Source organism: Cynocephalus volans, chromosome 9 (genome assembly GCF_027409185.1).
Source record: "Cynocephalus volans isolate mCynVol1 chromosome 9, mCynVol1.pri, whole genome shotgun sequence".
Lineage (NCBI taxonomy): Eukaryota > Metazoa > Chordata > Mammalia > Dermoptera > Cynocephalidae > Cynocephalus > Cynocephalus volans.
In genome coordinates, this window is record NC_084468.1 from 134,786,721 (window position 1) to 134,814,483 (window position 27,763).

Sequence of the window (27,763 nt, forward strand, 5' to 3'; positions counted from 1 at the left end):
AATCAATAAAAGATTTTATACTTTTTTCTAACATGAATCATTATGCATAAATTTTCATTATAATTGACAGCGTTATACAAACTGGCTGAAGAACACTTTATTGATTCTGATAAATTTAGAGTTGCCTTTTGACTTATGCAATATCCTTTTGAATTTTTGTTTGTTTATTTTCGTTTTGGTGGCTGGCTGGCACAGGGATCCAAATTCTTGACCTTGGTGTTACCAGCACCACACTAACAAACTGAGCTAACTGGCCAGCCCAATATCCTTTTGAATTCAACGTTAATAATACTGAGTTGACACAAGAGTTAGTGAGTTTGCTTGACTGGAATAGGACATTTTTTAAACTAATATGGTTTTCTTGAAAGTCTAATGAATTCTACTAAAAAACATGAACAAGTTTTATCAATTTAGATGCAAATATTAAAGAAAAATGATATTTTGGTATTTAAGTCAGATATTAAAAAATAAGTCTCAACATCAGAATACAAATAAGTATCTCAATTTGCCCAAGGAAGATTCAGTAGTACACTGTTTTGCAGCATTTGCAGATGGATAGGTAAAAATACATAAAAGGAGGCAAACTTCAGTGTTATAATAGCTTAAATAGTCTTTTATAAAAACCAAAACTGAAGAGAACCATTCTCTAGGAAACTAGCTGCACAGCATAACAGCAGCAAATTATATAAAAATACAGACAGTAGTAAAAATGGGCCTATTAAGAGCAAAGATGCAAATTATTCAAAAGCAAAAATGGGAATCTATAAGAGCTAAACACTCCCATTTTGCTGCAACAGGGACAGGCACTTCATATCCTATACAGGTTGAGTATCCCTTATCCAAAATGTTTGGGACCAGAAGTGTTTCAGATTTCAGACTTTTTCAGATTTTGGAATATCTACAGAGTACATACCCATTGAGTATCTATCCGAAATACTCCAATGAGCATATCTTTTGGGCATCGTGTGGATGCTCAAAAAATTCCAGACTTTGGAGCACTTGGGGTTTTGGACTTTCATATTAGTGATACTCAACCTGTATTTGCTTCCTAAGGATATCATAATGCCAGACTCATCCAAAATACAAAATAGCAAAAGTATAGTACTTTGTAAGTTACTGAACTGAACAGAAACAAGTTATTTGTAAGTTACTAAATTGAACAGAAACAAGAGAACAGAAAAAAGTCTTGTGCATTCATTCTCATACTTCCCACAGAAACCCAGAAGAGTACCCATTACATAATACTAAATTTATTTCTTTAGACTTTAACTAAGTGTAGTATTTTAAATGCTTAAAGTTACTCATAATTTTAGTTTTATTAAAAACAAAAAGTAAAAACAATAAAATAACTCTTAAAATGTCTAAGGAGTTTTTTTTAAGTAAAAAAACAGAATCAAAAATTTATATTCAAAACACCATGTGACATAAACATAGACATATAGACCAACAGAACAGAATTGAGAGTCAAAAAATTAAACCATGTATCTATCGTCAACTGATTTTCAACAAGGCTGCTAAGTCCATTCAAAGAAAGAATAGTCTCCAACAAATAGTGCTGGAACAACTAGATTTCCACATGCAAAACAATGAAGTTGACCCCTACACCTCACACCATACACAAAAGCCAACTCGAAATGGATCAACCTAAATATAAGAGCCAAAATCATAAAACTCTTAGAAGAAAACACAAGAGTAAATATTCATGATGTTAAACTTAGCAATGGATTCTTAGACATAATACCAAAAATACAAGTAACAACAACAACCAAAATAAAATTGACAAATTGAACTTCACCAAAATTAAAAACTTTTGTGCATCAAAAGACATTATCAAGAAAATGAAAAGACCATCTACCAAATGGATCAAATATTTGTAAACCATATATCTGATAAGGGTTTAATATCCAGAACACGAAAGAATTCCTACAACTCAGCAACACAAAAGAAAAGCAATCCAATTAAAAGGACAAAGAACTTGAATAGACATTTCTCCTAAGAAGATATACAAATTGCCAATAAGCACATGAAAAGATGCTCAACATCATTAATCATTAAAGAAATTCAACTCAAAACCACAATGAGATACCACTTCACACATACTAAGATGGCTGCAATAAAGACAAATATGGAAAACAACAAGCACTGGCAAGGATATGGAGAAATTGGAATCCTCATAGACTACTGATGGGAATGTAAAATAGCATTTGCTTTGGAAAACAGTCTGGTAGTTCCTCAAAAAGCTAAACACAGAGTTACTATATGACTGCAATTCTATTCCTAGGTATATACCCAAAAGAATTGAAAAGATAGCCTCAGATACTTGTATGGCAATATTCACTGCAGCCTTATTCATAATAGCCAAAGGGTAGAAACAACCAAAGTATCCATCCACAAATGAATAAACAAAATGTGGCCTACACATACAATGGGTTATTCAGCCATAAAAAGAATGAAGTTCTGATACATGCTACATACAACATGGATGAACCCTGAGAACATTATGCTAAATGAAATAGGCCAGACGCAAAAGGACAAATGTGCATGATTCCACTTATATGCAATATCTAGAATAGACAAATTCACAGATAAAAAAGTATATTAGAGGTTAACAGAGGCTGGGAGGAGGGGATAATGAAGAATTATTGCTTAATGGGTACAGAGTTTCTATTTGGGATGATGGAAAAGTTTTGGAAATAGATAATGGTTATGTTTGTATGACACTGTGAATATAATCAATGCCACTGAATTATACACTTACAAATGATTTAATGGAATTTTTTTAAACACCATGATAAATAGGAATCTTAAAATACCATATTTGATACTGTTCTTGATAGGATATCTTCTGAGTTTAATCTATTTTTTTAAGTTCCCTTCCTAAGTATTTCCTAAACACATAATAACACTTGTCTACCAGAAATTGTTCTGACAAATGGCCTACCTAATATGTAAACTTTTTTCAAATTCAAACTCAACTAACTTTAAATAACTGTGTCAATCAACATGCTATAAATATACATAAAATTGTTTATAGAGCTTAATTTACAAACACATTTCTTCAGAATATCTCAATATCCCTAAGAGCTAGTTAAAACAGGCAATACTGGACAGATGAATAAATCGGTACTCTTATTCCCTACCTCCACAGTCTGAAACAATTTATAAGAAACATACGTAGCAGTGCTTTTCAAACGCTGACATGTTTCTGGACCATGCAAATTGCTTGTTAAAATTAACTGCTACGTCTGGGTGGGACCTGAGAAGTCTGCATTTCTAACCAATTCCAAGGTGAAGCTGATGCTACTACTGCTAGGAGACCACACTTTGAGAATCACTGGTAAAGATAATTTACAGATAAAATGAAGAAAAATTAATGGACAATGTAAATGAATTCTGTGAGGCCAAAATAACATAGTCTAAGTACAAAAGGTTCTAATGCTTTGCTTGGTTAGAATCTCAAATATTTATGAACTGATGGCTTGCAAATAATGCTTTACAATTTTTCTTTTCCAACCTTCTAGAAACTGCAAATTTGAAGTTATAGTTTGCGACAGGGAACTAAAGTATACTGTATATATTAAGAACACATGCATGTCTTAGAAACCATATGAGCAGAAAAGACTGAATTCTTTTATAGACACTTTGCTGAATCAAAAATGTACTGATAGACGGCCAACCCACCTCCCACGTGGAAGTGAACTAAGAGTACCCAAGACAAAGTCAAGATTTTTCTTCAGAAAAAATTCTGGTAGGACAAAAAGAAGAAGAAGAAAATAAAAAAAGGAAGAAAAACTTCTGAGACCACTATACTAAATAAATGAGAGATCTAAACATTTATATACCATATAACATTGGAGGGAAGCTCTCGGAAAATTTTTTTTCATTGTTATTATCAAATACCCAGCAAAACCAAAGAAAAATTTCAATCATCTTCCCATGAAACATTATTTGACACAATGTATTTGCGAAGAAATCCTCCAGGATTAATTAGTGCAAAATGAATGTGCAACTAAACAGAGTGTATGCTACAAAAAGAATTATTGGATATAAACTAATTTCTGTACAGCAATTTCTCCAGATCATCCAAAGTGGTTTTAAGACGGTGTGATATAAGTACTAGATGGGAAAAAAATGGGACAATTCCAAACTTCAATAAAAGGAACCAATATTCCTCAGTGAAATGGCTGGTTTCAGGGGTGGGGTAGAGAACGTACAGGATGAGCCTGAAACATCTCATGCTGCTAACAAGACCTCAAAAAATGAAGACAAGTCAAAAGGATCAGGAGTCTCCTTACAGAGGCTCCCAAGGGCCAAACCTGGGATAATTAAAACACTAAAATAAACAATCACTGTAATAGATGAAATCCATAGAATAAGAATCTATGAATCCATCTTACACAACTAGAAAAAGAGTCCATTTTGATATAAATAAAAAACTGAATACATTCATAAGAAGGGGAAGCTCTTCCTTACGAGAGAATTACCAACCAATAAATATATAACAAATGATGACAATTGAAAATCACCACAGCAAACACCATAGTAATAATCTTTTCAGGAAAGAATCATCAATGAAAGTTACAATTAGGGAGTAAGAGTATGATGAGCAATAAGATAATTACCTGGTGACAAAGCACCTCCCCCATAGGATACTTATTAATTACAAAGAAAAAGAGCAACTAGAGTAGACAAACCTGATACCACTTTAACCAAGTGAACAGAGTAAATATCACAGGTAATTGGACAAATCAGTATCACTGCTTCCCAATAGGATTCATAATATCACTTCCATAGTGTTCTTAGCCAAAAATATTTAATTTAATTTAATCATTGGGAGACATCTCACAAACCCAAACTGAGAGACATTCTACAAAACTACTGACCAGTACTCCTCAAAAGTGTAACACTCATGAAAGACAAAGAAAGTTTGTGCAACTGTGTCAGATTTTAAAAACTAAGGAGACATAGTAACTAAAATGTAATATGTGAGTGATCCTGTATTATGATCCTGGACCAGATAAATGACGTGACTGAAATAACTAGTGAAATATGAATAAAACCTGTGGATTATAGATAATAGTATTATATCAATGTTAATTTCCTTATTTTGATAATCGTTTTGTCACTGTGTTCGATGTTAATATTTGGGGGAACACAGGTGAAGGGCATGTGAGAATTTACCCTTTGTACTACTTTTGACCTTTTTTTTTTTTCCTGAGTCTGGAAAATAAAGTAAAACTACCAATTAAATCAAACAAAACTGGAGAACCGGAAAACAGTCTTTTTTTTACATAATATCAAAATTTTAATGTATCTGTGATGAAACTATTTACTGCTGATCTAGACTTTCATGGTGATAATAAACATAATGACATGTTCTAGAGTAGACACTGAAGTTAATGAACTTAAACTATCACTGCTTCCTGCTAAAAGAATGAAGAAAAAAAGAGAAGTTGATAAAAATCACAAATAATCTTATATAATTCCTGCCAAAATTTTAACAATAGTAGCTCTCAAGCGAGAGCAGTACTACCCCGTTTAATGAGGGCTGAAGTTACTTTTCAACCAGTAATTATACACAATTATGAGACAATGACATCTCAGTGAAGGAGGGGGACTAGAAAAGTTAGGACTGACACATACTCTCTACAGGATGGTGAAAAATGTGACAGTGGTCAACAGTGGAGAGTCCATTTGTTGCTGCTATAGAACAGCCTGAGAGGTCCAGACCTGCAAAATCCCCTTTTCAGAAAGGTTAAAGCATTTGCTGTAAGTCACATACTCATTTAGGCAACAGAGCTGTGATTTAAACTGAAGTCTCCTATGCTCCTCATGCTCCTTGAGAGGGGCAAATAAAGGTAAAGCAGACTTTCCGAAATAGAACCTATGTGAAAGGCTGGTTAACAGCTACAAAATTACAGTTAAATAGAAGAAATACGATCTAGTGTTCTATAGCACTACAGTGTGACTCTAATTAACAATTTATTGCACACTTTGAATTAGCAAGAAGAGAGGATTTTGAATGTTCCCAACGTAAAGAAATGATAAACCTTAGAGGTAATGGATGTTAATTAACCTGATTTGATCATACACATTATATGCATGTACCAAAATATCACACAGCATCTCATAAATATGTACAATTATTATGTGTCAATAAAAAAAATTTTTTTAAAGAAACATTCTCAACAATCATGATGGGCAGCCTATACGTAAAGATGATTAACTGCAGCATTTTTTAAGCTTACCAAAAAACTGGGAACAATCTAAATATCTAGTAGTTAAATTATAACATATCTCACCATTTTGGTAGAAGCATTAGAAAAATAAGTTTATTGGCTCTCTTGTCAATAAACACTAAGTTATAAAGAGGATATAGCTTTATTGCTAAATTACTAACAGAGAACTTTCATCCCTAAAGGATAAACCTTTCAAGGAAAGTTGCATGAGTGTATCTGTAGTACTAAATTCCTGAAAGTATGACTGCTGATTCAAAAGGCACTTTATTTTGATATTGTCAAACTGCTCTCCAAAAAAGACTGCATAAATTTATACTCTCAACAACAGTATGATAGTAACCCCCACATTCAAAAACCCAGGTATTAAACTTTTTCATGTTTGTGAAAGATAACATTTTTTACCCTTTCTCATTTTCACAGCAAGTAAAAAATGGGAGTTGGGGTGGAGGGGAGGTAGGTGTGAAAGAGTATACTATAGGTGGTGAAGCCTAATATGGGAGCAAGGGCACAACTAGACTTTCCAAAACCAAAAAGACATTATTTGGGAAAGTATGAGATTAACCCAAGATGATGTGAAGGGCATTAGGGAAAATTTCAAAAGACAATGATTGCGGGGTAAAAACTAAACCTTTCACGATTGTACTCAATGAGTTCAGTCTTTTTAACAAAAAGATTAACCTTACAAAGTTCTCCTATATTATCTTTTGTTATATTTTTAAATTATGTTTTATGTAAAGAGTAAAGCAAGAAACAGTTTGTTTTCCCAAATAGTTAGAAAGCTGTTGCAACATAAATTACCAAATCATCAGTCTTTTCCCCCACCAATACTTAATGCTGCCTTTGATATGTATTAAATACCTACGTACATTGGGACCTCTATGTACTTTATTAAGTCTATCCTACAGTGTTTTATTTACTTTCACTTCATAACACTTTTTATTATCAGAAATTGTTCTTTTGAAAATTAAAAAGCACACTTAGAAGCTTCAGAATGCAAAGTTTCTTAAAGTGCTGATCCAGAAAATCAAGTCTAGGATTCCATTATTTTTCTCCAAAAAGAAGTTGTCATGACTTCTCTCCCTTTATACATCAAGTGCTATATGGATATGACAGAAAGAATAGGAGCTTATTCAAAATCAGTAACACATAGGTTAACATCCTGACCACCACTACCCTCTCTCTCCTCAACACACACTGTTGGCTGCATGACCATGGGCAAGAACTTAAAATTTTTAACCCTCCATTTTTCATTTATAAACAAAGTAAAAAAACAAAATCTATAGGTTTTCTTTGCTCATTTATATTCCTTTATCTCTTTTTCTATGCTTAAAAGTACTGGTAATCAAATTTCAAGTGAATATATCTTTTGAACCAGGAATTTCACTTTTGGGAAATTATCCTACAGAAATATTGGCATACATATAAAATGATATATATGCAAACTTACTCACTGCAGTACTGTCTATAACAGCAGAACTGGAAACAACCTAAATGTCAACAGGAGACTAGTTTCAAAATCAATGGCACATCTATCACAGTGGAATAAAAAACACTATTGTGGAAAAAAATGAGAAAGTTCTTAATGTGCTAATATTGAAAGATCTCTAAGACACACTGAAATTTTTTTTAAATGTGTATAATATTGCTCTCTTTTCAGTAAAATGTGAGAGAGTATCACTATATACTTGTATTGTTTCTGAGTGTACGTGTGTGTAATAAGACACTCTGGAAATATTTTTTTATGTCAGTACAATTTCCCATTTTCAATACAAAAACTCTTCCATTGAAACTTGAGACGGCATGCATAGTGATTAAAAGCATACAACATGGAGTCAGATAGATCTGGATATGAATCCCATTTCTATGAGTTCAAATTCCTAGCTATGTATTCTTGGAAAATTCTCTGAATCTGTTTCCTCTGCCACAAAATGAGGTTATTTATTAGTACCTATTTCATAGGGACAGTTGTGAGAAACAAATAACACATGTAAAAATCCTCAGCATAGTGACTGATAACATAGTAAACATTCAATAAATGATAATGATCATGACATTAATTATCAGATTATTAATGATCAAATTATCAAATCTATATTCTTGTCTTCTAGACTCACACCCCTCTCCCTTCTAGCTAACTTATTAATAACTGGGGGCATCTCTGAGGTAAAAATCAATCATCAAAAGAAAAAGAGACCTAGTAGGCAACTTCTTCACCTCCAACTGCTCTTTCCCATTCTTTAACAATCTCAATCAGTACCCATACTTGGCAGTATATATACTCTATTTGGGCCCAAATGTACAGAGGAGATCAGAGGCCTTATTCAACACTTTATTTAATGATGGTTCCTCCATGATGTAAGAATGATAATTCACGTTCATCTCTCTAACAAACCAACACCAGAATAGGCCCATAGGTGAAAAAGAAATCAGCCAAAAATATCTTTCAGGAAGTATTTGTTGGATCAAATTCTCATTACTGAGTCAAGAAAAGGATGGTCAATTAAAACATCAGACGTACCAAAATATCTAGGCTGTTTTACTTCTAAGATACGCTCTCTAGAAATGCAAACAAAACAAAAAGTTCACATGAAAATTCTACCAGCTATTGGAATTGGCTTCTAATTCATTCATTTGTTAACATACTGTATGTCTACTATGTGACAAGAATGTTAGGCACTCAGGAGAGGAGGTATTAACTGAAAAGGCAAGTAAGACAAGACCCTTGCCCTCATAGAACTGACAGACCAGTAAAAGAGAAAAATACATGTAATGGTGTTAAGTGCTATAAAAGCCAAAGATAATGTGGGTAGTAACCAGGGGAAAAAAAATAACTAACTCTGCCTATATTAGTCAGGACATACTTCCTAGAGGAGACCGTATTTAAGTGGGGCCTTAAAAGATGAATGTTTCCCAGATGAAAGGAAAAGAATATTTCGGGCAAAGGAAATAGTAAGGTGCAGAGATAAGTATACATGAAAGTATATACATGTACACACATACACAAATATACTTTAAAGTATGTACAAGCTGTACACACGTGGATACAAATCCACTGTTTGGATACAAGTGAAAGAAATCACCTGAACCACAAAATACAGAAAATGGTATGACTATTTTCTCAATTCTCCCACAGATAGTACACACACATAGGAAAAAAGTACATTCTAATTCCAGTGTTTGGACATCAGGGCTTAATTCTCTACCAGAAATAAGGGGATAGTAGAAGGAGGTTTGAATGGTAGATTGGATCTGGATTAGAAAGGCTCCCAGCAAAGGACAAAAGCGTGGAAATCAATCAAGCTCCTGAAATGGATAGGAGATGGCAACAGTTCAATTTTAAACAGTGATTAAAAAAAGAAAAAAGAAGAGATGGACAGAAAAACGTGTTCCTAAGTTAAAGAGCCCTCCACATGGTGAGTAATAAAACATAAGGAAAGAGGAAAAGATAGGACATGATCCAAGGTCTCCCCCAATAGACTGTACGATTTATCTTGATACGAGCTCTTGCCTTTATCGTACATTTGACTCAACGAATACACATAATGCCATTCATATATCACAAACTCTATTCTTGATATACTTTTACACATACTTTTACACGAATAATTTACCATTGTAAAAAATTAAATTAGTAAAATCCACCTGGAAGTCTTTCCTAGTTTTTGAAAAAGTGTAAGCACTTTTAGATTACTTGTGAAGTGCCTTGTAACCTTAAGAAAAAAAAAAATTATGAGATCTATTAATTTTCCTTTGTGTCTGTCCTTAAAAATGAAAGTTAAATGAGGCCTATCCACATCTATAACTTATCTTTACCAATAATCAGTATTTTATGCAGAATCTAATTGGCAAAGTACTTTATACCAAGAAAATATCAAAATGAGAAACAGAGAGCTTAATTACAGAGCAGGGTTTCCCAACCTTGGCACTACTGGCATTTTGGACCAGGTAATTCTTTGTTGTAGGTGCTATGTATACATTGTTTATATCTGCCTCTATCCACTAGATACAGCCCCTCTCCCCCCTCCCCGCAGTTCTGACTATCAGAAACATCTCCAAATATTGACAAATGCCCCTGGGGGGTACTGTTATAGATTACATGTTATGTGCCAGGCATTGTTCTGTGCCTCTCTTCTATAATCCCATTTAATCCTAACAATAAAGCATCCATGAGGTAGGTAGGTATTATTTTCCCCATCTCACAGATAAAAAAACTGAGGCAGAAAGGGGTTAATACTTTGCCAAAGATACACAACCAGTAGGTGTGGTAGCCTATATTTGAACCCACACAATGGTGGCTCCAGTTCCTGCTCCTAATCACTGTTATGCCATCTTTCACTAATGTCCCAGTATTTAATCATCTGATACTTGAACAGCAATAGTTTGAATCTTTTCTGGAAGTAAAAACTAAACCTATCCACAAAAGTAGAAGTTAAATTAAAAAGCTCCCAAACTCAGTTCAAGATAAATTAGCAAGAACTTTTTAAGCACTGACTGAATACAAAGCACCAATTTCATGAACTAGAGTGGTTCAAAAAAAAGGCAACTACTATTTATTAAGGATTTGGCTGCAAGACCTTTTTCTCGCATTATCTCTTCAATAATCTCACCACATACCTGGGAGGTAGGTATTATCTTTTTTTCAAGTGAGGAAGCACAGGCTCAGAATAGAAAAGCAATCCCTGACCTAAAAAGGTTCACAATTTAATTAAAGAGACAAGGAAAACACACATTTTTTAAAGAGAATAAGCAAGTTAAATATCTCCGTTAACAGTACGTCGAAGGAGGGAAATACAAAATAGGAGAAGGAAAAGTATGCAATAGTCAGAATACTTTTTAAAGAGGTTTCTAGTACTCCTCTCTGAAGAAAATGACATGGATGAGCAAAAGGTGAGAAGCTGGAGAGGAGCAACATTTCTGTGAACAATGTGAAACAGAAGTTTGGGGGACTGAAAAGAGGTACTGAGACAGCCAATTTAAGTAACGATTCAAGGAAGTGATGACTATAAAGCTGCCTTAAAATTAGGATTGAGCTGTACCCAGAGACACTGAGGCCAGTCTATGCTTTTAGGGTGCTCCTACCGGCCAACACTCTCAAGCAAAGCAAAGGAATAAACAAAAAAGATTTGAAGACAAAGACTGGTAGGATTGGTTAATGGAAGCTTAGACATATGAAGTCCAACTACCAAATTTCATAAGAAGATTGATAGATCATCTATTTTGCTTCACTTTGTGTCTTTTTTCTCCCCCAACCAGAAAAAAGTTTCAGAGAGCAGGTATTTTTATGTTTTGTTAACTTAGATCAATGCCTGGCATAGTAGGTACTCAGTAAATTATCTGCTGCTGAATAAAGACAGTATTCAAAATAGCAAAACATTCAGGAGCAAAGATAACAAATGCCATCAGCAATGAAAACACCAGCAACTTCACAGAAATAACAACTTAATACTGTAATATTTCTTTATTATTACTGCAGCAGCAAACAGTGAGCACTGAAACAGACACTATACTAAAGGCTTACATACATTATCTCACTCAATCCACTTAATTATTCTATGAGGGAGGTAGGTGCTATTATTATCATCCTAGTTTTACAGGAATCACCCACAGAATAAATAACGTGCCCGAGATCACAAAGCGGCAGGGTTGGAACCTGGGTCTATCAACTCCAAAGCTTGCCTATCAGCTACTATGTCACATATAAAATTACAAGCATCCCTCTTAAGCAAAGCTAGGAAAGTGTGACCAACAAGGAAAAAAGATAACAAAACAAACTTCACTATAAGTCAAAAACCCTTTGGCAGACCCTTCTAGCATGCATGATAGAAATTTTCCACCCTAAAATACATTGACTATCCCATATAGATTAAAACTTCAGTGGTTTAAAGAATCCAGATTTTGAAAAGCTATGAACAAGAATCAATCATGTAATCATCATTTCAAAGAGTGGCAGATAACAAGTGGCAACACCCCCTGTCCACAACCCACAGAAATAACAGGGTGTGACCTCTGACTAAGACAGACCTCAAAACTTCCGGAGCCATTCTCCCTGGAATCTGAATACCCCCCCGCCCCCGTCCTTTGTTCTATGTGTCTCTCCCTGTCTATATACATCCCATCTCTCTTCTCCTGTTACATGGCCTTTATAAAAAATTTAAAATTCTGCTTCCTGTTCCAAATTTATAAATCTAGTAAGTTAAAATTTTAATATTTCTCTAGTAAAAAAAAAATTCTACTGTGTAATACTGAATAGAAAATATTCCCTACTTATTAGATAAACATTCTAAAGTTTATATTATCAAATTCACAACAGTAGTCAATCAAGAAACCACCGATCATACAAAAGAAAACTAATGAGCCAACTATTTATTTATTTATATATATAAACTTCTGGTATTATACGCATAATAAATAAGCAGGAAGAAATCAAACAAGAGAGAATTTGCTCTTCTCCCCATCTATCCAGTAACCTAGTCAATTATAGTCATTTTTGAAAATCTCTGAAATGGAAAGATACCAAGAAGTATAGCTGCAATTGCTACAAAGAAAAATACTTAAAATACTAAATTTTTTAAAACTAAAACATTCATTAAATTAACCACCTGACTAGAGATCCACAAGCAAATAAAGCAATCTAATTTCTGCATTGACACCAAAATCTAAAGCAAACTTGTCTTCAAGTTAGCTCAGTTGGTTACAGTGTGGTGCTGATAACACCAAGGTCCAGGGTTCGATCCCTGTACCAACCAGAAAGTTAGAGAATGAGGATAAGAGCTCCTGAGATAATCAGTGCTAAGAAATATATCTCAATCTTTTCTTTCTTCCTGCCTGTGGATTTTTTTCATATACTTAACTTAAATACACAATTCTATTAAATAAACAGACCATAAAAGCATATCCAAACTGTTCTCAAAATAGAAATGCTTTCCAAATACAAAAAATGATTAAGAAGCATTTATTTCTTGCACTGGCCAATAAAATACTTATTATGCCAAGCTTAAAAAAGTATCTCTGAAATATTTCTGATCTTGTATTTAATAAATACTAAGCACAAAAAAAAAGGAATATAAAAAAACACATACTAATCATTTTAGGAAAAGGAGAAAACTAAAATTAAGTAGTTAAAATAGAAACATCTAAATAAAATTCACTCTTAATTTGAGATGTAAATGATACAGATAAAACTTATGCTCAACTTTGTGATTTTTTTAAAGCTTTTTATTTCCAACGTTAAAGAGATAAACAGTTAAAAGAGTTGACAACTGAATTACACCCTGATTACTTCTAGACGGACAATTTAAACCACTATTAGAGATAATCACTAATTATTCAAAAAAGGCTCCATTCAGGTCTATGCATTACGGAGGTCTTTGGAAATGAATTCCAAACTCCAGTTATGTTCAATTGAACCTTTCTTTTCTATAAAAAGGCAGCACAACAGTTTGGTCATTTCCAAATAACAAAAATTAGAAATGAAAAAGGTGATATTACAACTGATACATCTGAAATACGAGGAATCATTCGAGACTACTATAAACAACTATACACCAACAAATTTGAAAATCTGGAGGAAATGGATAAATTTCTGGACACACACAAGCTCCCAAAACTGAACCGTGAAGACATAGAAAATTTGAACAGACCAATAACAATAAAGGAGATTGAAGCTGTTATCAGAAGGCTCCCAACAAAGAAAAGCCCAGGACCAGATGGATTCACAGCAGAATTTTACCAAACATTCAAAGAGGAATTGACACCAATTCTTTACAAACTATTCCAAAAGATTGAAACGGACGCAAATCTCCCAAACTCATTCTATGAAGCAAACATCATCCTGACACCAAAACCAGGTAAAGATATAACCAAAAAAGAAAACTACAGGCCGATATCCTTGATGAATATAGATGCAAAAATCCTCACTAAAATACTAGCAAACAGAATACAGCAACACATACGAAAAATTATTCATCACGATCAAGTGGGATTCATCCCAGGGATGCAAGGTTGGTTCAACATACGCAAATCAATAAATGTGATACACCATATTAATAAACTCAAACACAAGGACCATATGATCATCTCTATAGATGCTGAAAAAGCATTTGATAAAGTTCAGCACTCATTCATGACAAAGACCCTCTATAAGTTAGGTATAGAGGGAAAGTATCTCAACATAATTAAAGCCATATATGCCAAACCCACTGCCAATATCATCCTGAATGGGGAAAAGCTGAAAGCTTTTCCTTTAAGAACAGGAACTAGACAAGGATGCCCACTCTCACCACTCCTATTCAACATAGTGTTGGAAGTACTAGCCAGAGCAATCAGAGAAGAGAAGGAAATAAAGGGCATCCAGATTGGAAAAGATGACGTCAAACTGTCCCTGTTTGCAGATGACATGATCCTATATATCGAACAGCCTAAAACCTCTACAAAAAAACTGTTGGAATTGATAAATGATTTCAGCACAGTAGCAGGATACAAAATCAACACACAAAAATCAGTAGCATTTCTTTTCTCCAATAGTGAACATGCAGAAGGAGAAATCAAGAAAGCCTGCCCATTTACAATAGCCACCAAAAAAATAAAATACTTAGGAATTGAGTTAACCAAGGATGTGAAAAATCTCTATAATGAGAACTACAAACCACTGCTGAGAGAAATTAGAGAGGATACAAGAAGATGGAAAGATATTCCATGCTCTTGGATTGGAAGAATCAACATAGTGAAAATGTCCATACTACCCAAAGTGATATACAAATTCAATGCAATCCCCATCAAAATTCCAAAGACATTTTTCTCAGAAATGGAAAAAACTATTCAGACATTTATATGGAACAATAAAAGACCACGCATAGCCAAAGCAATGCTGAGCAAAAAAAATAAAGCTGGAGGCATAACACTACCTGCTTTAAGCTATACTACAAAGCTATAATAACCAAAACAGTATGGTACTGGCATAAAAACAGACACACTGACCAATTGAATAGAATAGAGAATCCAGAAATCAACGCACACACTTACTGCCATCTGATCTTTGACAAAGGCACCAAGCCTATTCACTGGGGAAGGGACTGCCTCTTCAGCAAATGGTGCTGGGATAACTGGATATCCATATGCAGGAGAATGAAACTAGATCCATACCTCTCACCGTATACTAAAATCAACTCAAAATGGATTAAGGATTTAAATATACACCCTGAAACAATAAAACTTCTTAAAGAAAACATAGGAGAAACACTTCAGGAAATAGGACTGGGCACAGACTTCATGAATACGACCCCAAAAGCACGGGCAACCAAAGGAAAAATAAACAAATGGGATTATATCAAACTAAAAAGCTTCTGCACAGCAAAAGAAACAATTAAAAGAGTTAAAAGACAACCAACAGAGTGGGAGAAAATATTTGCAAAATATACATCTGACAAAGGATTAATATCCAGAATATATAAGGAACTCAAACAACTTTACAAGAAGAAAACAAGCAACCCAATTAAAAAATGGGCAAAAGAGCTAAGTAGGAATTTCTCTAAGGAAGATATACAAATGGCCAACAGACATATGAAAAAATGCTCAACATCACTCAGCATCCGGGAAATGCAAATCAAAACCACATTGAGATACCATCTAACCCCAGTTAGGATGGCTAAAATCCAAAAGACTATGAACGATAAATGCTGGCGAGGCTGCGGAGAAAAAGGAACTCTCATACATTGTTGGTGGGACTGCAAAATGGTGCAGCCTCTATGGAAAATGGTATGGAGGTTCCTCAAACAATTGCAGATAGATCTACCATACGACCCAGCTATCCCACTGTTGGGAATATACCCAGAGGAATGGAAATCATCAAGTCGAAGGTATACCTGTTTCCCAATGTTCATCGCAGCACTCTTTACAATAGCCAAGAGTTGGAACCAGCCCAAATGCCCATCATCAGATGAGTGGATACGGAAAATGTGGTACATCTACACAATGGAATACTACTCAGCTATAAAAACGAATGAAATACTGCCATTTGCAACAACATGGATGGACCTTGAGAGAATTATATTAAGTGAAACAAGTCAGGCACAGAAAGAGAAATACCACATGTTCTCACTTATTGGTGGGAGCTAAAAATTAATATATAAATTCACACACACACACACACACACACACACACACACACACACACACAAACGGGGGGGGAGAAGATATAACAACCACAATTATTTGAAGTTGATACCACAAGCAAACAGAAAGGACATTGTTGGGGGGGAGGGGGAGGGAGAAGGGAGGGAGGTTTTGGTGATGGGGAGCAATAATCAGCTACAATGTATATCGACAAAATAAAATTTAAAAAATAAATAAATAAATAAATAAATAAAATGTGGTTGGCCAAGTGAAAAAAAAAACAGTTTGGTCATTTCCCTGGTTTTTAAGATTTTTTTTAACAAAATGTTAATGAATCATACACTAGAGTTTCAGATGCTTTTGAAAAGACTACAGTTACTTCAGTTTTATTTACCTAACTCAAGTGCTGAATTTAAATGTCAGGCAATATAAAGCCTAACTTTAGCCTATCTCCACCAAATTTTAAAAGACCTTTAATAAATTAACACTGATGAGTCAGATACTATATGCCTGGAATAGGACTAAAAGCTCTGCATATGTTTTCTATTATCTCATTTAATCCTAACAACCCTGTGATGTCCCCCATCAACAGGTGACAAAAACAATATTAGAAGGATAAGTAGCTTGTCTGAGGCCCGTAGCTAAGAAATGCACTGTCTAAGTCTTCTGCCTCTACATCATGAATGTATTTTATTAGGTACATGAGTGAACTAGCAGTCTGTTGCTGGCTCCAGATATGCATGTTTTCAACCATTAGGTAGTCATAAATTACTCATTTTTAGTGAAGCAACTCCTTCTCACACTTAGAGAATGTCATGCTAAGGTAAATTACCTGACACTACCCTAAAAAATATGCCATCCTAAAAGGCTGATAAAGTATATATATTCTTCCAAAACAAACAAGGAATTTACCTTGAGACTTCACATTTAGTACTAACATTATATGATAACAGGTTCATTCAAGATGTTGTGGGGTGAAAAAGCCAAAAGAAAACACGTTATCATACATAATGGTGATCCTCTCAGAGAAAAGGCTAAGTGATATTAAAAATATTTTGTACTATCTTTTAATATTTCCTAAATTCCAAAGCAGTCATGCAGAAAGGAGCATCTAGCACAATACACTAGGCACATGTACACACACACAAACACTCAGGAAACGTGCCACCTCCTTCCTAAAGCCAGATTTCCAGTAGCTATCTTTCAGCTGGAAAAAGAGGGTAGAGGCATCACAGCATAGCAACAGAAGCTGCACAATATCTGACTGATCCAGTAGCTGTCCCTTAGGTCTGATGGGAGAAAGAACAAAAAATAAAATACTCAGGCAATAAGATCTCTTGTCCATTTTTGTTTATTTTTCTTTTTCAACTACCTGCATGGCAGGAGAATACAGCACAAATATTGACCCTCGTATTTTCTTGTTATTAGCTTACTGTTTTAGAGAAATCAAGTGTTACTCAAAAATTTAAAAGAAACATTTTAATAAAATTTTGTTATATACATTAGTGTTATTCCAACATTTAGGTCAGGTGCTCATTGAAAACTGCAGATTTGTTCCCTCAAATATTTAACAATTCTGAAGGTAAAATAGTAGGATATTTAAAATGTACTTCTGTGTAAAAATAAAATCACCAGAAAATATATATTCCATAGCATTGAGGAAATATCATACACATTTAGAAAATATAGTCCATTTAATCATGCTGTGGAAGGTATCATGAGAAAGCATTAACAAGGTATCATCAGAAAGTAGCAAAAATCTAAAAGTACATTAAGGCATAAGACAAACTGGTTTTATACTTAATAGAGTCTCAAAATAGATTTAACAGCAAGAGTTCATTATTTGAAAGCAATTCTACTCATCTGTTTGTAATGACAATTCAGCTACACTAAAAATGTACTACACCGCCCTTTTTCCCTAGTCCACTGGAAGTGTCACCAAAACAGAATATTTCTATTTGTACTATTTGCAGATATGAGATGAACACTTTGTGTCTTTTAAATTGTCATCCATCCTTAGGCTTGAGACAACACTAAAATTACTTGAAAAGGCAAAACCTGAAAAGAAAAATTTTTAAAGAACAAGGAAACAATCTTCACTAAATGAATAGGAAAGCAAGTTTGCAGTGACCTTCTAAAAGGTATACTAAAATTGTCAGATTATATACTCTGTTTTTAAAGGGAAGAAAAGAAATTGAAGTACCAATTATATATGTAGAAAGAGTATATAAAGTAAAAGCAGACTTAAACTAACTAAAAAGTTATCACTATTACAAGAGTAGTCTCCTCCCCTGCCATAAACAGGAGAATCCTGAGATTAAAAAGATTTATGAGACTAGGGTAGATAGACTATCATTAAATGCAGATATCTGTTGACATATCAAACAAATGTTTGATATTAGCTATAACGTAAAATTCCGTAAAGCGAATTATCCTTTCTAAACACATTTGTGATAGATTCACCCTTAAGAATACAGCAAAGTTTTTTAAAGTACTGTACTCATTTAAATAACTTAAGTGATTTGCTAACATATGATACCTGAAATTAACAAAAGTTGTGGAGCCAATAATTTACAAACTGAATTAGTCACTGCAAGAGATCGACTTTTTTTTTTGGAAGATTATTTCTATTTTTATTATAAATAATAACATTAAATTGTTCTGCAATAATATGATATAACATTTGAATGTAAAATGCCATGGAAAAGTAAGGGAATAATCAAGATACAAATAATCAAGGTGAGAGGGAATTATCATTTATTGAGTGTCTACTACGAACTACTACTATGCACCAGGCTCTAGAGAGGGCAGTTCAGTATGTCTAGATGGTTCATGTAATACGCCTGGATCTGAGCAAACTCTAATGCTTTTCTGGGAAGTGAAGGGTAACATTCATTCCAAGTATCATTGAAATGCATGGGAAGCACTTTTGGGATTGTGTGGAGTTGTGTTTTGTTTTGTTTTGTTTTGTTTTTACTGGAGATAAAGAAGAACTTGGAGGCAGGTGCCTACGTGAACAGAAAAAACTAGGACAACAAAGGGGAAGGCCTGCCATCCTTTTATCCATTCATCCACCCCAGCCCCACTTCAAACGTGATTGGTTGCTTTTCAATCCCTACACAGGAAGAGTTAAAATCAATTTTTCTCCATGAAAGTCCATGTGAGACTTAAGGTATAAACACTGCTAATTTGGGGCTCAGATGACCAAATTGAATCCAGAATGGGGTGTGCCCCATAATGTCTGCTTGTGCCCTGCAGAGAAGGAGTGAACAGTACTCTCCCAGTATATTAGTTTCCTGTAGCTGCTGTAACAAATTACCACAAACATTGTGGCTTAAAACACAGAAATTTATTGTCTCAGCGTTCTGGAAGTCAGAAGTCTGAGGTCAGTTTCAATCTGCCAAACTGTCAGCAGAGCAGTTCAAGAGACTGACTTTGAAAGTTTGAAGTAGTAAACCTTAATGTTCTTATAATTTGACTATTATTATTCAAACCAAACACTTCTAATTTTACATTCAAAGTAAATGCTTTACAATTTATTTTCAGAACCTTTCACAAGCATACCCATAGCTTCTTCACAGATACTTTTGGCCATGATATAAAGCCTGTATATTACTATATGCCAATTATCTTTTATCAAGAAATGTAGATAGTCCCTACTTTTTACCTGCATCCCTTTATAGAAGGCATCACTCCTACTCCTCAATACTTTAGTTTTCATCACGACAAAGGCAAAAGTATTTTTCAACAATGGACTCTATGCTTTTTGCAGAATCATTTTAAGACAACCCAGAGAAATGCATCTCATCTATAAAACAGAGACCATCTAAAATAGTCCTGGTTTTGTAGTGTAACAAAGCTTACACTGTATGTTGGTAGACGTGTGACCTGTCTATACCAGAGGTCCATAACCTATGGCTTATGGGCCAAATCCACCCTAATCTTGTTTTTATGTATGAGATTTTATTGGAGCACAGTCACACGCATTCGCTTCCGTATTGTCTATGGTTGCTTTTACACTACAAGAGCAGAATTGAAAGTTGCAACAGACACCCACAAAACCTAAAATATTTACTAACTGGATCTTTACAAAAAAATATTTGCCAATCTACACAACGAGATGTCAGAGGTACAAGAGTTCTCCAAGAATCATCTCCAAATACAATGAAATGGTCTGCTGCTAGCCTAGGCATGGACTTTGGGGTCACCTGTTGCTAAAACACACACACACACACACACACACACACACACACACACAAACATACACCCTCAGGGCTCTCTAATCATCCCACATCAGTCACAAAGCTGCCAAAGTAAAGCACATGAGGTTACCACTCCCTACTTCCACAGAGTCCCACCTTTCCCATTGTCTTTATTAGTAAATCATGCTAACCATAAAAGGCAGCCTTTAAATTCATCTAAACATGGCTTCATCTGAATAAAAAATGTTGTGAAAAGTAAAGAGTGAAGGCCCTCATGTGGCATATATTCCAGTCCCTAAACCCTCACCTTAGAATTACCTTAGATCTATCTACCAGTCTAGATACCTCTTCCCCAGAGGGTTCTGCCATTTAAATAATCACTCTTAAGAAGTCAAAGAAGCTACTAAGAAGGTGCTAACTTCCAACTAAGGAAAACAAACAAGTGTGAATACATATATATTCCCTACCTCACAATCCTTAATCCTTGTTAAAGTCAACACTAAATGTAAGCCACAAGATGTCTGAAATTTTTAAGTACCAAGTTGTTTTCTGTTTGTTTTTTAATAAAAAGCTTTTTTAAAAAAGCATTTTCAGCACTGCTGTACCAACACAGGGATATCCCCTCCATTGTATGGGACACAAAGACACACCAACTGTGAGCAAGGGAAGCTGCCTTCTCTGTCAGCTATTTTTAGCACAACTTTGTGATATTAAGACCAAACAGCATAATAATAATGCAGGGCAAACTTTAAAAACAAGAATTTGGGAAAATAAATCTGTCTTTTTTATTTATAAACTCCTTAACAATGAAATCCTACACATTCTTCTGAACTTAATCTCAAGGGACCTATGTACTCTATTTTAAAAAACTGTAGCTGTTTCAAAAATACAGAATTATATGCTCTGGGACTAAACTGGTGACCATGTTTAAAGACTGCTCCTGCCTTCTGAACTTCAACTCTTAGCCACTTTTAAAAGATCTGTTTTAGGGAGAGTCTCATCCTTTCTCTGTTCTCATCTTTGCTTACCTTAACAGAGATTCTCCCCACCTCCTAAATTCCCACCAGGTAAAAAATATGCATTTTTCAACTCTTCACTCTCCCTCAGCACTCTAGAAGACCTAGATACTTTGAAAGTGACCCCAACTCTATATTTCCTTCTTTTTCTTTGCTGACTGGTACAGGGATCAAACCCTGGACTTTGGTGTCCAACTCTACATTTTCAGCATATCACTCATTAAACAATTTTTCTGTCCTGACACTACATCAGTATCCAACTGTTACCCTAAAATTTAATGCCCATAACAAAGTCTACTTCCCTATCTCCAAGTCCTTTTTTTTTTTGGACCGGTAAGGGGGATCACAAGCCTTGGCATGGTGTTGTCTGCACCACGCTCAGCCAGTGAGTGCACCGACCATCCCCATACAGGATCCGAACCCGCAGCCTCGGCGCTACCAGCACCGCACAATCCCAAGTGAGCCGCGAGGCCGGCCCTTCCAAGTTCTTTTTTTATAAGAAACTACTAGAACCATATTAAAATATTGGAAGCATCTTCTTTTCCCCTCCTTCTTCTGTATAGCCCCTTGATAACCATGGTGTAAAAATGTTGGTTCCATAAAAACCAAAATCCTAATCCAGGCATAATGCCTTTTGACCTGAAATGTAATTACTCCCCAATCATTTGAAAATACCCTCTGAGGAACACTGTTCTCAATTGCTTCTTTGGGCAATGTATGTACATGTATCTACACAAACACAAATAAATTGATCCCACCCCTACTCAACAACATCCTTTTATATTCCCATCAAGCTAACTTCTTAATTATATCTGTCCCTCACACCTTCCAATTACAAAAGTCTTAAATATATTGTCTCCACCTGCTCTTTTCTTCCTAAAAGAGACCTTCCAAGATTGGCTCAGATACTCAAACTAGTTCTATATAGTCTAAAACTAACATTTCCCAAATGAAAAACGTACAAATATGTTCACATCTATAAGGTACCAAACACAGTATCTGGCACACAATGGTCTTTGATAAATATTGTTCCATTCCTCCTTTCCTACAGTTTTGTGCAATTTGTGTTTGTCTCCACCACCCATAAGTAAAAGCATCTCAAAGACAGAGACCCCAAATACTTCGTCGTATCTACCCAAACATGTAATCAAATATTACCATAAATTTTAAACAATCTATAGTCAAAGCAATAAAAGTAGGTTTCAAAGCTAGTAAGCAACTTTGATTGAACACAATCTACATTCAAACCGTAGTTTGTTAATTTGTCCTCCCTGCCTTCCCAAAAAACAGCCTATGCAAAACTAAATTTCTCTTCATTGTATTTTTGTGAAAAATGGAATACATGACTTCCTCAAGGCCACAGAATAAGATAACAGACCCTGAGACTTTTGTTTCTGGTTCTGAGTCTAACTTTGCACCCACTATTCAGTATTTTCATGACAGTACCCATTTAAAATAGATAGAATTTAAGGTTCCTTACAAAAGCATAAGGAGAACAATATATCTAAAGAAAAACAGAACAGAGGATAAGAACCAGAAAAGGGCAAAGTAGTGAAAGAAATGGAAGAAATTATTCGAAGACAGACAAAAAGAGTTGGGAAAGATAATGGTGAAAAGGAATAATCAAAATCTCTAAAAGCAGGGAAAGATCAACTTGGACTTGTTCTAGCATTTCTCAAAACACAAACTACGGATGTGTCTTGAAACTTTAAGGAGACAGGTTTGGGATAAATAAATGAATTGTTACATAATACAGAAGCTAATAAACTTGCAGAACTCATTACCTTAAAAGAGAAAAGTACAGGATCAAACATTCTTAAGTTTGAGAAAGTTTTAAATAAATTTAATCAAGATCCTGAATGGAGAACTTAGGACAGATAGATAACCCCAAGCTTACATTCACTCCATAAAGCATCTCTCAACCATAGCTTCAAAGAGAGCCCACCCAGTTGTCTGAATGGACCATAATTCTCAGTATAGTACTGCCTATGCCTTGTTCCATAAAATTCCACTCTAAGTTTAACCCTTAAGGTCTGTATAAACATATGCAATGTTACTTTCCTGCAGCACCTCTAATTTGGCACTCTGAGAAGACAACTAAAATACAAAGATTTTACAGGTAACTGAAGGAAAGTCCTTCTTGAGAGAAATATCAAAAGTTTCTTGAAAATGGATAGAGAAGTAAAGATAACTCAAACAAGCAAAGCCTCAAGCCATTCTCCCAAATAAAAAACCACTGTCAATTAAGACACGTTACTCAAAAAGAAAAAAAAAAAAAAAAATTTGGGTAAAGGGGGAAAAAAGTAACAACTTTTACAAAATGGTTAATGTAATAAATGCTCTGTCCCGAATAAGACGCGATTCATAAGAACTCAGATTTCCTGAGTAACTGAAATCTGTTACAGTGTCCTCCTGACACACAGGAATTGGACCCGGGAAATGAGAAGGTAAAAAACTCCTAAGCCAATAGGTACTGAAGTGGAAATCTCTCAAGACTGCAAAAAAATAAATTTTACTTTTGGGGGTTCACAGGATAAGTGGTTCCCACTTGGGAGCCCCTAGGTGAGTTCCCCAGAAACAAAAACTACAGCGCTGTAGCACACCCGGTGTACCAGGAAAAGGTATATTACAGAGATGTCCTTTGTGTGCACATATGCTGTGGCTTCCTCAATCTCCCTTTGCCAATCACTGACCAGAAAGGTGAAAGACTCCTCTAACAGAAACCTATATACTTGCATTACTCGCATTAAAAGGTTACAAAACAGAGGACTACCTAATACCTTATTCCCTGTTAGAAATAAAGGTGTATTCATCTCTACACTCCTGGAAAACATCAGCAAAACTCCAGGAGGAAGCACCGGCATCCTCCCACTTTCTACCCCGCAATTCCCTTTCCCGGGGCCACTCACACTTTAGAGAAGAGCCGTGGCGATGAGAAAGTGGGTTGATTCCCTTCCTCCTTCAGACTGAGGTGGCAGCTGCGGAAGGCTCCGGAGCGTTACTGAGGAAGAAGCGGTGCTAGTGTCGCTAAACCAGGCGGCCACCCGGGTCTCTTCCGCGCTGCAGGGGCAGAGGAGGCGGCAGCCCCGCTTACCTCCTGTTTTCCTCTTCCTGGGTCTCTTCAGTCTGCGGCTTCTGCCCGTCCAGGGCCACTTCGCCCGGGACAGTCACGTTGGGAGGCTCCGGATTTTGTTTTTATAAAGTTTCCTCTGGGCGGAGGCTGCGGCCGGCCCCCCGGGTCCCCCCCGGCCCCGCCGCCCTCGTGGCTGGGGCGGGGGAGGGGGCTCTAAGAACTCCTCCCGGAGTCCTGCCGAGGAGCCGGGGGGCCGGCGACTGGCCACGGGAGAAGACCCCCTGAGGGGGTTGAGGGGAGGGGGAAGGTAAGGAAAGGACGGCGGCACCGGTCCTGCTGTCCCCGTCTCCCCAGCCGCCGCTTCACATTGGGGTCCCCGCCCCCCCGGCCGGGGGGTGGTTGCTGAGCTTGGTTGGGGCCCCGGCTCATACACTCCGGGGCCGGATGCTACGGCCCCGGACGGGTGGCCAAGGCGGCGGCGAGGCGGGGGACCCGGCCGGCTCCGCTCGGCGCCGCCCCCGCTCCTGGCTCCCGCATGTGTCGCTACGGCTGGGACCCCCCTCCCTACACCTTGGGGGTCCCTCGCCCCACGCCCTGGGACGAGACAGAAGCTCCGGTCACTCCTCAGCGTCCTCTCACCGCAGAGTAGCCACCCAGTCCCAGCCCGCTGTAGCTGCCTCCCTGCCCCCAGCCGCCGGCTCCGGCTCAGGCACCGGCTCGGGCTCCGGCTCCGGCGTGTGCAGCCGCCGCTGCCGCCGGCCGGGAAGGTGAGGGGGGAGAGGAGGGCGGCCGCGGCTCCCGTTGGCCCAGGTTAGGGCGGAGGTCTCGGCGGCGGCCAGTGCAGGGGGCTGGGTCTCTCGGATGCTCCCTCGCTCTCACTCTCTCGGCGGCGGTAGCGGTAGCGCCCGGAGCTCAGCTCGCTGTCTCCCTCGCTCTGTGCGGGGCTCTCGCCTCACTCCAGAGAGAGGGGCGGGAGGAGAACGGCGCCTACCGATGACGCAAGTCACCTAGCAACCACTCTCCTTCCCCCTCCCTCTTCTTTCCGCTCCGAGGCTTCCTCCGTGGGCCTTTTTCCCCCTTTTCAACCACCCGGCCCAGGGCGACTCTGGCGCGCTCTGATGACGCTCGGAGGGAAGAGGAAGTCGGGGATCGGCGAGCGAGTGGGTGCGCCTCGGGCCGCGGGACTCGCCGCCTCAGCCGCCGCCGCCTCTACGGCCGCGTCAGAACTGAAGAGAGGAAGGGGAGGAGCCGACTGGAGCCTAAGCGGCAGCTTGATCTTACCCCTGACCCGAGGGCGGCGGGGAGAGCGTGCCCTGTAGCAGGTTTCTTTAGGGCAGGTGGAGACTGTTCCTTTGGGAGCAAAGAGGCCCAGGCCGCGCAGCTAGGCTCTGCTTGCGCACCACCTGAAGGTGAGGCATTTGGCCCCAAAGAAGCCCTCGAAAAGCCGGACTGATGACGAAGTTGCTCTGCAGCCTGATCCGCTTGCACCTGCTTCAAGGAGCGAGCGCCCCACCCTTCCCGGTGCGTGGGGTGAGACCCAGAGCCGGATAACTTGTGGTCTGGCCGAGCAAATGTTTGATGAATGAATGAATGAATGAATGCATGAATGCATGAATGCTTCTCTCACGTGGCACTCGCGGAGCCGAGGAGATGATGGAAGTGCCAGCGCTTTGTAAACTGCAGCTCATTGTAAAGATGAGAGTTGTAAACCGCCCCTCTCCCCCATCAAGTCATGAAAGGAAACAGGGGTGCGACTTGAGTACGAGTCACAGGCTGAGTCTTTAGTGAAGAAGGAAGCGAATTGCCGGGAAGGGTATGGAAACCATCCTCCCAGAGGTTCTTAGGGCAGGGAGAGGGGAGGATTGGGAGAGAACGATCCTCTGGGAGATTGTGGAAGGAATTTTGACTGTTTTTCAAGGGGAGAATTTGTTAGTGTCTCACTTTTAGGAATCATTCTTGTCGTTTGGAGCTTTGGAGAGCTGGTTTGGGTTGTTCATCCGAGCCCGTTACCGTCATCAAGAAATTTTGGCCTGTGTTTCAGGTCTGATTTAAAAGCTATTTCCTTTCTGAAGTATCTGAAGTAAATATTATCACTATTAAGCAGCTTTTCTCGCAGATGTTGTCCTGGGAAGTAAATTCAAGTAAAAAACTCTTGAAGTTTAAAATGTAATTTTCTAGGAAAAGAAGTTTTAAGATAAAAGGACCAAAATCCTAAGAAATCTCGAACCTGCCCTGGTGAATAGTGTGACAATGAGATTAAAGTAGCAGCAATGGTAAAAGCAGAATCCACAGTACTGTCGCTGGATCCTGGCGTACCCTACCTCCTCTGGAAGAAGCAGTAATGGATATTACAAGTCTTTCCACGGCGGGGGAAGGAGAGGGAGGTAGCGGGGTGGGGGTGGTATTATAGGCAGTCTTGGGAAGCTCAGGGTTCTGCCACTACTGCCACCACCATATGCAAACAGTAGACGAGGAAACTTTACGCAAGGTAAATACAGGGCTCCTTTTTATTGAGATGCTGCAGAAAAGGTGGGGGCAGGGAGGATGGGGCAAAAGCAAGGAGAGACCCACAAAGTGGCACCTGACCCTACTGCCCTTTACCAGAAGTTCCAACAGCCAGGTTAAACATCCTGCTTAAATTACCCTAGACTTTACTGTCTTTACATGACCGATCTCCTTGCATATGCTTCCGCATGAGATTCACAGGGAATCAGACCACCAGGTGATTGCCCCACATGGCTACAAAATTTTGTTTTTGTCCTTTTTACTGTTTTACAGCAGTGGAATGCTGGAAATTAAAGGAGTAAAACACAGACTTAGAGGATGTTGTAAAACTGAGCACCTCAGAGTTTAAGTTTTGTGGGCTTTGAATGAAAAGAATAAATACATCAGATTTCTGCAACCCAGCAGAGAACATCTCCAGAAAAGTGTGTACCACATAGGGTTTTTCAGCAGCCTAATGTTTCCATTGTCAGTGGTTCCATCTTAGAACCTTAGCACTGAGGGACAGAATGACACTAAAGAGTGCCTTGGGCCACTTACTTAAGAAGTAACAGCTGCAATAAGCTTATTGGCAAGTTCCACCCACCTCGACACACAGCTTGATAACAGGAGGAAACATCT

General features: G+C 37.5%; 1 protein-coding gene across 1 annotated transcript in view; it reads right to left on the minus strand.

Annotated features, from left to right (window-relative positions):
* FBXW7 (F-box and WD repeat domain containing 7) overlaps nucleotides 1-25,587 on the minus strand; it is a 228,258-nt gene extending 202,671 nt beyond the window's left edge. The window contains exon 1 of the mRNA XM_063108224.1: nucleotides 24,477-25,587. The gene's annotated coding sequence lies outside the window, so the exon portion shown is untranslated. The remainder of the gene's footprint in view (nucleotides 1-24,476) is intronic.
* Nucleotides 25,588-27,763: the final 2,176 nt, after the last annotated feature.